Source organism: Macrotis lagotis, chromosome 1 (assembly GCF_037893015.1).
Source record: "Macrotis lagotis isolate mMagLag1 chromosome 1, bilby.v1.9.chrom.fasta, whole genome shotgun sequence".
Taxonomy (NCBI): Eukaryota; Metazoa; Chordata; class Mammalia; order Peramelemorphia; family Peramelidae; genus Macrotis; species Macrotis lagotis.
In genome coordinates, this window is record NC_133658.1 from 455,468,693 (window position 1) to 455,476,723 (window position 8,031).

General features: G+C 38.2%; 1 pseudogene; it reads left to right on the forward strand.

Moving 5' to 3' along the window:
- The first annotated feature begins 3,222 nt into the window (after nt 1–3,222).
- On the forward strand, nt 3,223–4,562 carry LOC141519303 (26S proteasome regulatory subunit 6B pseudogene; annotated as a pseudogene).
- Nucleotides 4,563–8,031: the final 3,469 nt, after the last annotated feature.

Genomic DNA, 8,031 nt, shown 5'->3' on the forward strand with positions numbered 1-8,031 from the left:
AATTGTGATTTAACTGGTATAGACCTAAAGATTTTCGCAGAACACTGAAAAGGGGGTCTCTCTCTCTCTTTCTCTCTCTCTCTCTCTCTCTCTCTCTCTCTCTCTCTCTCTCTCTCTCTCTCTCTCTCCCCTCCACACACACACACACACACACACACACACACAAACACCTTGAGCCCAAATTTTCTCAACTCTGAACTTTCTATCTCCAACATCACACTGCCTTTTCTATATTAATCTTTTCAGATTCAACATTTAATGATTCTAGATTATAAGCTCCCTAAGAAAAAGGACCCCAACTCAGTCCCAGCTACAACAAGATTTCAAAACCAATATGTGGCAAGTCAGTTTTAAGTCAATCATAATTTGCTCCTCCTCATTGCTGAATTCAACACCTAGGGCTCAAAGGTTAAAATGTCCTCAGTGAAGTCTCATCATTCCCTTTTGGACCAGTATCCCATTCTTAGCAAGATAATCTCGTGGCCTCTACAAAAAAAAATTAAAATCAAGGACTAACTATTCCTTACAATGTTCTTTCCGTGAGAGATCTCTTTTGGAAACATCTCAGCTAATTACAACTTTGCCTCAGAGTTGTGATTCATGGAGTTATGTGAGCCTTGGAGGTAGCTGGTCTATCTTGTTATTTTAACCTACTTTTAATCGATCAAAAACCCCACCCAAAGTCACAACTCTCAGCATGAGAAGCTGTATCAATGCCAAAAGAGGTATCCCTGACTACTCAAACAAAGCATAAATTACCGGTGAAATATTGAGCCCTCAGGCTAGAAGAGAAAGGGAGAGAAGGTGTGGGCCAATGAGGAACGAGATTCTGAAGAAATACAAATTATTTGGGGAAGAGATGTGTTATGGCAGAAAACAGACAAGATGAAACTTCTTTTCTCAAGGTCATTTTCAGTCACAAAGTCCCTAAAAGTTTCTTAAAAGTACATAACAATCATGAACAAAACATAGTTCCTGAAGAAATAGCATTAGCATGGACACAAGACTGGTCTGGTAAATGAATTGACTAGTTGTCAAGCTGTCATTCCATGAATTTTAGCCTTTTGTATCTTCACATACTTACCTTTCTGTGTCCCATTTCCCCAGTGCCTTACATCTGACTCACAAGTATGAGTCTATCTCATGCTCAGAACTCTCTATGCTCAGAGTTCTGAAGTAAAAAAAAAGATTTTCCATGACTAATTTAAATACTGCTGTTCCAACAGCAATCCCTCAGTACAGACATAGAAGAAAACAACTCTCCATTACAAGTAGCTTAGTGGTAACAGATCTTATCCTATATTACTAAATATAAAACTAAAAATAATTTGATATAAATTAAAAATTAGAGAGATTGATCAGTAGAACATTTTAATATACAGAAACAAATGAGTGCAATACTCTAGTGCTCAATAAATCCAAAGAGTAAGGACAGAGCTTAGATGGCAGTAAGATAGAAAGCAATGAACTAAGTTCCCCTCCACAAGCTCCTCTGAAGAAATCTGTTAAATGAACCAGATAAAATACTTATGCAAAAATCCAGAGTCATTTGTACCACCCAAATCAACAAAGGGAGATAGACAGAGACATCTGTGGACACTAGGAATGTATAAGGTCAAGAACATGCTGCATGCAAATTACTCTAGCACACCGAGCAAGAGGAGGACACAGACCCACATCATTTCACTGTAATAGGGACAAGATGAGAACTGACAGTTTTTTGGTCCACTACCCAGTTTCAGGTCATAGATCCAGTGAAGACTAAAAAGGTAATCTACACAAGGGGGTAATATTGCCAAGTAGGAAGACCTTGAGCTGAGGAAGAAGTACAGAAACCAACAATAATAGTAGTGTGACTCAGACCTCAAAGTCTGAGCATAGTCTTACTTCCAGCATCTAGTCCAGTCTACAGAAGATCATTCAAGGAAGAAATCCCAGACAAAAAAAAAAGTTTAAAATTTTGCCATTGAACCAACAGAGCTTTCCCACCAGCTGATAGGGTGGAGTTCAGCTTCAATCTACTATTAAACAAACATGAAACCAGATCAGGAAGTAAGCAAGCTCTGACCAGGGGGCTGCAATAAGATTCTGTCCTGGATCAAAACAGTTTAGGAGTTCTGAAAACTTGCAAGTCCCTAGCCTATCCCTGAAATCTACATAATTACTCAATGTCACTAAGAAAACAGCAACAATACCAGCCCAGACCTACTCTGGTAGACCCAGAGTCCAGTCCTAACATGAAGTCTGAAGCCAGAAAGTAGAGAATAGGTAAACCAAAAAAGAATTCCATCATAATAAGTTATTATGGTGGTAAAGGATGTTCATTCAAGACACAAACACAGAAGAAAATAACTCAAACACGTATACAAGAAAAGCCTCAGAGAAAAACACACAGCTTAAGGACAAACTTAACTACAATTTCTAGAAGAGATAAAAGAAAAGTTTAAAAGAAAAAAGGTTTTATAAATAGAATGAAATGCTTAATATGAAAAATGCAAAAGAAATGAGAGCAATGGAAGAAAGATTTGGAAAGAGAACAGCTTGAAATATGAGGTACTAAACCTTGTGCAAGCAACAAACTCCCTGAAAATTAGAATGGACCAAATAGAAGCCCATGATTCCATGCAACAGCGAGAAATATTAAAACAAAGTCAAAGGGCTGGAATAGATAGATGGATAGACAGACAAACAAATATATATGTGCCAATATATTTTCTTATAGGAAAAGTTAAAGACCTGAAAAGTAAATTGTAAGAAAAAATTTTAAAAATCAATGTGTCATTAATAAAAAAAAAACTTAAGACACTTTTTTTTCAATAAATCTTTTCTTAAAAATGCCTAGATCTCTTAGGATCAAAGGGTAATATAAGAATAAATATGAAAGAGACCCTAGAATGAAAATTTCCAGGAATAGAATAGCCAGAACCCAGAATTTCCAGATCAAAGGGAAAGTGCCAAAAATAGCCAGAAAGAAAGAATTCAAATACCAAGGAACTTCCATTTGGATCACACCTGATTTAGCAACCACTAATATGAAGAAGCATAGAACACGAATTATGATATTCAAGAAGGCAAAGAACATGAAGAATTTACCCCCCCCCCCAAAAAAAAAACTGAGTATCACCCCATAGAGAGAAAATGGTCCTGTAATGAAACAGAGCTTTGGAGAAATTTTGAAGTAAAAACACAGGAGTGTTTTTTAAAGGTAACACTATGGGAGCTCCAGGCCCGGCGCGCCTGCTATGGAGGAGATTGGCATCCTGGTGGAGAAGGCTCAGGATGAGCTGCCGGCCCTGTCCGTGTCCCGGCCGCAGACCGGCCTGTCCTTCCTGGGGCCGGAGCCCGAGGACCTGGAGGACCTGTACAGCCGCTACAAGAAGCTGCAGCAGGAGCTGGAGTTCCTGGAGGTGCAGAAGGAGTACATCAAGGACGAGCAGAAGAACCTGAAGGAGTTCCTGCACACGCAGGAGGAGGTGAAGCGCATCCAGAGCATCCCCCTGGTCATTGGGCATTTCCTGGAGGCCGTGGACCAGAACACAGCCATCGTGGGCTCCACCACGGGCTCCAACTACTACGTCCGGATCCTCAGCACCATCGACAGGGAGCTGCTGAAGCCCAATGCCTCGGTGGCCCTCCACAAGCACAGCAACGCTCTGGTGGACGTTCTGCCCCTGGAGGCCGACAGCCGCATCATGATGCTGACCTCGGACCAGAAGCCCGACGTCATGTACGCAGACATCGGAGGCATGGACATCCAGAAGCAGGAGGTGAGGGAGTCTGTGGAACTCCCGCTGACCCACTTTGAGCTCTATAAGCAGATTGGAATTGATCCACCTCGAGGGGTCCTCATGTATGGCCCCCCAGGCTGTGGGAAGACTATGTTGGCAAAGGCTGTCACCCACCACACAACAGCTGCATTTATTAGGGTTGTGGGTTCAGAATTTGTGCAGAAGTACCTAGGTGAGGGACCTCGAATGGTCCGGGATGTTTTCCGCTTGGCCAAAAAGAATGCACCTGCTATCATTTTCATTGATGAGATCGATGCCATTGCCACCAAGCGATTTGATGCCCAAACTGGGGCTGACCGGGAGGTTCAGAGAATCCTGCTTGAACTTTTAAATCAGATGGATGGATTTGACCAGAATGTCAATGTCAAGGTAATCATGGCCACAAACCGGGCAGACACTCTGGATCCTGCTCTACTCCGACCTGGCCGGCTTGACCATAAGATTGAGTTTCCCTTGCCTGACCGCCGACAGAAAAGATTAATTTTTTCTACTATCACCAGCAAGATGAACCTCTCAGAGGAGGTCGATCTGGAAGATTATGTTGCCCTCCCAGATAAGATTTCTGGAGCTGATATTAATTCTATCTGTCAGGAGGATGGAATGTTAGCCATTCGTGAAAATCGGTACATCGTCCTGGCCAAAGATTTTGAGAAGGCATACAAAACAGTCATTAAGAAGGATGAACAGGAACATGAGTTCTACAAGTGATCCCTGACTAAGTCCAGGGCCTTCCCTCATTTTACTTTTCCCAGATACCCCTACAGTTCTGGGGCCAGTCCCCTTCTTTCTTCATATATGGAATTGTTTTCTTCAATAAATTTACAAGATTGAACCCCCCCCCAAAAAAAGGTAACACTATGAACAATGATAAAAGACTAAACAAGAATAAGCTTCTTACACTGAAATATAGGGATATGTGACATGTGTCCCCTTTGAACCCTATCATCATCAGGATTTATAGAGAGAGTTCCATTATTCAAGGTCTAGGAGTGGTTCTGCCTTGATGATCTTAAGAATAGAAAAGAGAGGGGGATACCTTGGGGTGGGCAAAAAAAGGGAAAGGTAAATTAAGAAAAGATATTTTATATAATTAGGGTGTACAAGTAGATATCTATACAAACAAGGAGAAGCAGGTGGGAAGAGAAGCTAACAAATGAACTTTATTTTCACTTGACCTGGGCAAAAGAAGGAAAATATGCAACCATAGTTGAATACAGAAATACATTTCAATCAACAAGGAAACAGGAGGGAAAGCAGGAAAGAATTAGAGAGAGGTCAGATTAAGGAAGGGATTAAACCTAAACAAAACAAATTCTAAGGATATACACAAATATTTCTCTTTTTGAGTTGGTAAAGAATGGGAATTTAAGAGGGTAGCATCTGTAAAACAAGCTGGAGAAGGAAATGGTGAACAACTCCAATATCTTTGCCAAGAAAATCCCTGATGGAGACAATGAAGAGTTAAACAGAGTTGAAACAACTAAACAATAAATTTTCTTTTAAATGATTCAGACTTTGAATAAGAGACATCATCAGTATCAGCATCATAGCCCTTATATAATGCCTCTTATGTACCCAGCTCCATGCCAAGTGCTTTTAAAAGAATTATTTCATTTGATCTTTATAACAAAAATTCTCTAAAGTAGTAGCTATTATTAATCTCTATTTTACAGTTGATTAAACTGAGGCAAGCAGATGCTAAGTGACTTCTCCAAGGACACATAGCTACTAGGTGTTTGAGGTCAAATTTGAACTCAGCTCTTCCTGATTCCAGGCCTAGAACTCTATCTATTGATAATCTAGGTTTATTGTTCTACAATGGATTCCAGGAATTCTAAAGTTTTGATGTTGACTATATGATGTCTCTGTTAACTTATTTTCAAAACTGTGCTCATCTTTCTGTTAAGGTGAGATCAAGTTGATGTCTGAGAGGAAACCAACCTTATGAGCAATTCATGTACCACTATGAATCATCTGAGTCAATAATTAACTATATATCTTATCTTGTCCCATTTCTTTCTAGCTTTGTAGAGAAGCTAGTTTTAGTCATCTTTGACAGAATTATTCTTATATTCCCTAGATTAGCAGACCAAAGTTTTTTTTCTCATTTTTCTGATTTTTCTTGAAACCATATAGAAATGACTAAAAAATTTCCACATATTTCTTCTTTAATTATTACCTCTTAAGTCCTTGTTCTTTACTTCTCAACCCTTCTATAGGCAAGTTTTCAATTGATGTTGAATTGCCTATTTTGGTCTTTGAGCAGCTTTGTTTCCTTGCATTACTTTAACCTCTCAAACTTCGTTTTCAATTAATGAATAATCAAATCTCAAATTTATGATACCTGTTTTTGTTGCTTTTAATTGAGCAGTAATTTAAATTTCCAATATTTAATGCCATCTAATATTGATGGAACCTTTTACTTCCTTTCTCCATATTTTTCATGATTCTCAAAAGTTGCTTCTGCCAACATGGTGTTTGATTCTGCTACTTAGGGAGACCCTTGATAACTTTACCTTTCTTCCAAAGGTTATTATCATTGCAATGGCTGCCAAATGCACTGCTGAATGAAGATCCTAAAATGTTTTTACATTTACTTATGGAAGAACGTATTCATCCATGGTGTTTTGCAGAAGCCAGGTTTTTCTAATTTCTCTATTTAGTTTTATCTGGTAGGCTATTTGAATTTATGGCATTAAAATAAAAAAAAGATATTTTCAAAGTTCTATCGAAGTAGGTTGGGTGCTTTTTCAAAATCAGTTGAAACACCAAATATTTTCATCATTCAGTTTATCATCAGATACAATTTCTGAAGTTTGCATTAATTGCTATTATTCAGTGACATCAGTTTCTCCAACTTTTCCTTCTTCAAATCTTTAGTAGCTTCTTGACTTCATCATTTATTTTGACTAATCCAGGTTTAGGGATTTTTTTTAGAGATTTTTAAATTGTGTTTGTGTGTGTGTGTGTGTGTGTGTGTGTGTGTGTGTGTGTGCGTGCGCGCACACATGTGTATGTATTTTAGACCTGTCCTGTTTTGGTTAGCAATATTTTATTGTATGATTTGAAGCTGAGGAAACTGTTGACATAAACAGCATAAAGTCCTTACCTATAACTGTTGAAATCTGTTTCCAATTTTCTTGTAACAGTGGTACCTAATGAAAGTATTTATGTCTTGAATGCCCTCTTTTTTTCATTTTCAGCAACTAAAGTATTAGAGTTTTAATCTGCTCTGTTATATCCCCTTTTCCCATGGTATCAGAAAAGACAGATCATCATTTTTCCCACTATCCTCCATGCCAAGCTGTGTATCATTCAAGTAGGATTAACATACAATCTGATTCCTTCCTATCTTTTCTTTGGCATCTAAGTGTGGTTACCATATATTGATCATAGTGCTAAACCAGTCACTGTCATTTGTGAACCCAATCCACCAGCATTTCAGAGACTCTCCTATACCTGTACAACATTTCAATGACTTAGGAGGCCTATAAAGTCCATACTATACATCATTCTGATTAATATTACCTTTATTCCCCTTCACCTTAATGGAATGTGAATGAAATGTCTTTGAGGAAGTTTTCAACATTTGCAGTTATAATAAAAATATCAATATAATTTTGTCCACTGTCCTTTGAGGTTGATATGTCTGTAGACATTATTCTCCTCATTGGTCTTTCTCTGAGTGACCAAGATTTTTCTCTACTCCTCTTACTTATAGGAAATTGGGAAAGTATTTTTTAACTCAGTATTTAAAAGACTATCTTTTCAGGTTGTTACTGACCAAAACTTTGGAAAATACAAGGAAAGGTCCAAGGCTCAGAGTGAATGATGTGATGATCTGAGAAACAAAACACAACTGCTTTTGCTTCATGCTTTGCTCTCCTACAGATTATAATGAGTAGAACAAATAAATTTTAGTGGCGTTTGAAACCCAAGAAAGATGTGAGAGATATTTCTCTCTATTGAGCTAAGGTAACTATTTGTTTCAGTCACATATAAAAAAGTAGGGTAAAAGATTAGGCTAATGTAAAGTGACTATCCTGTACAATTATTAATTTTTTAAATGTGCCATTGACATATTTTATAGGATGCTCTTAGAATATAAAGTTGGAAAAAATACGATAAGATCATCTAGTCAACCTACATGGAGAGGCAAAATGAGATCATTTAAAGACTATTAATTGGGAGATAAAAGGGTGAGTAGGGGAAGGAAAGAGAGGGAAGATTTTCTTATTGATGA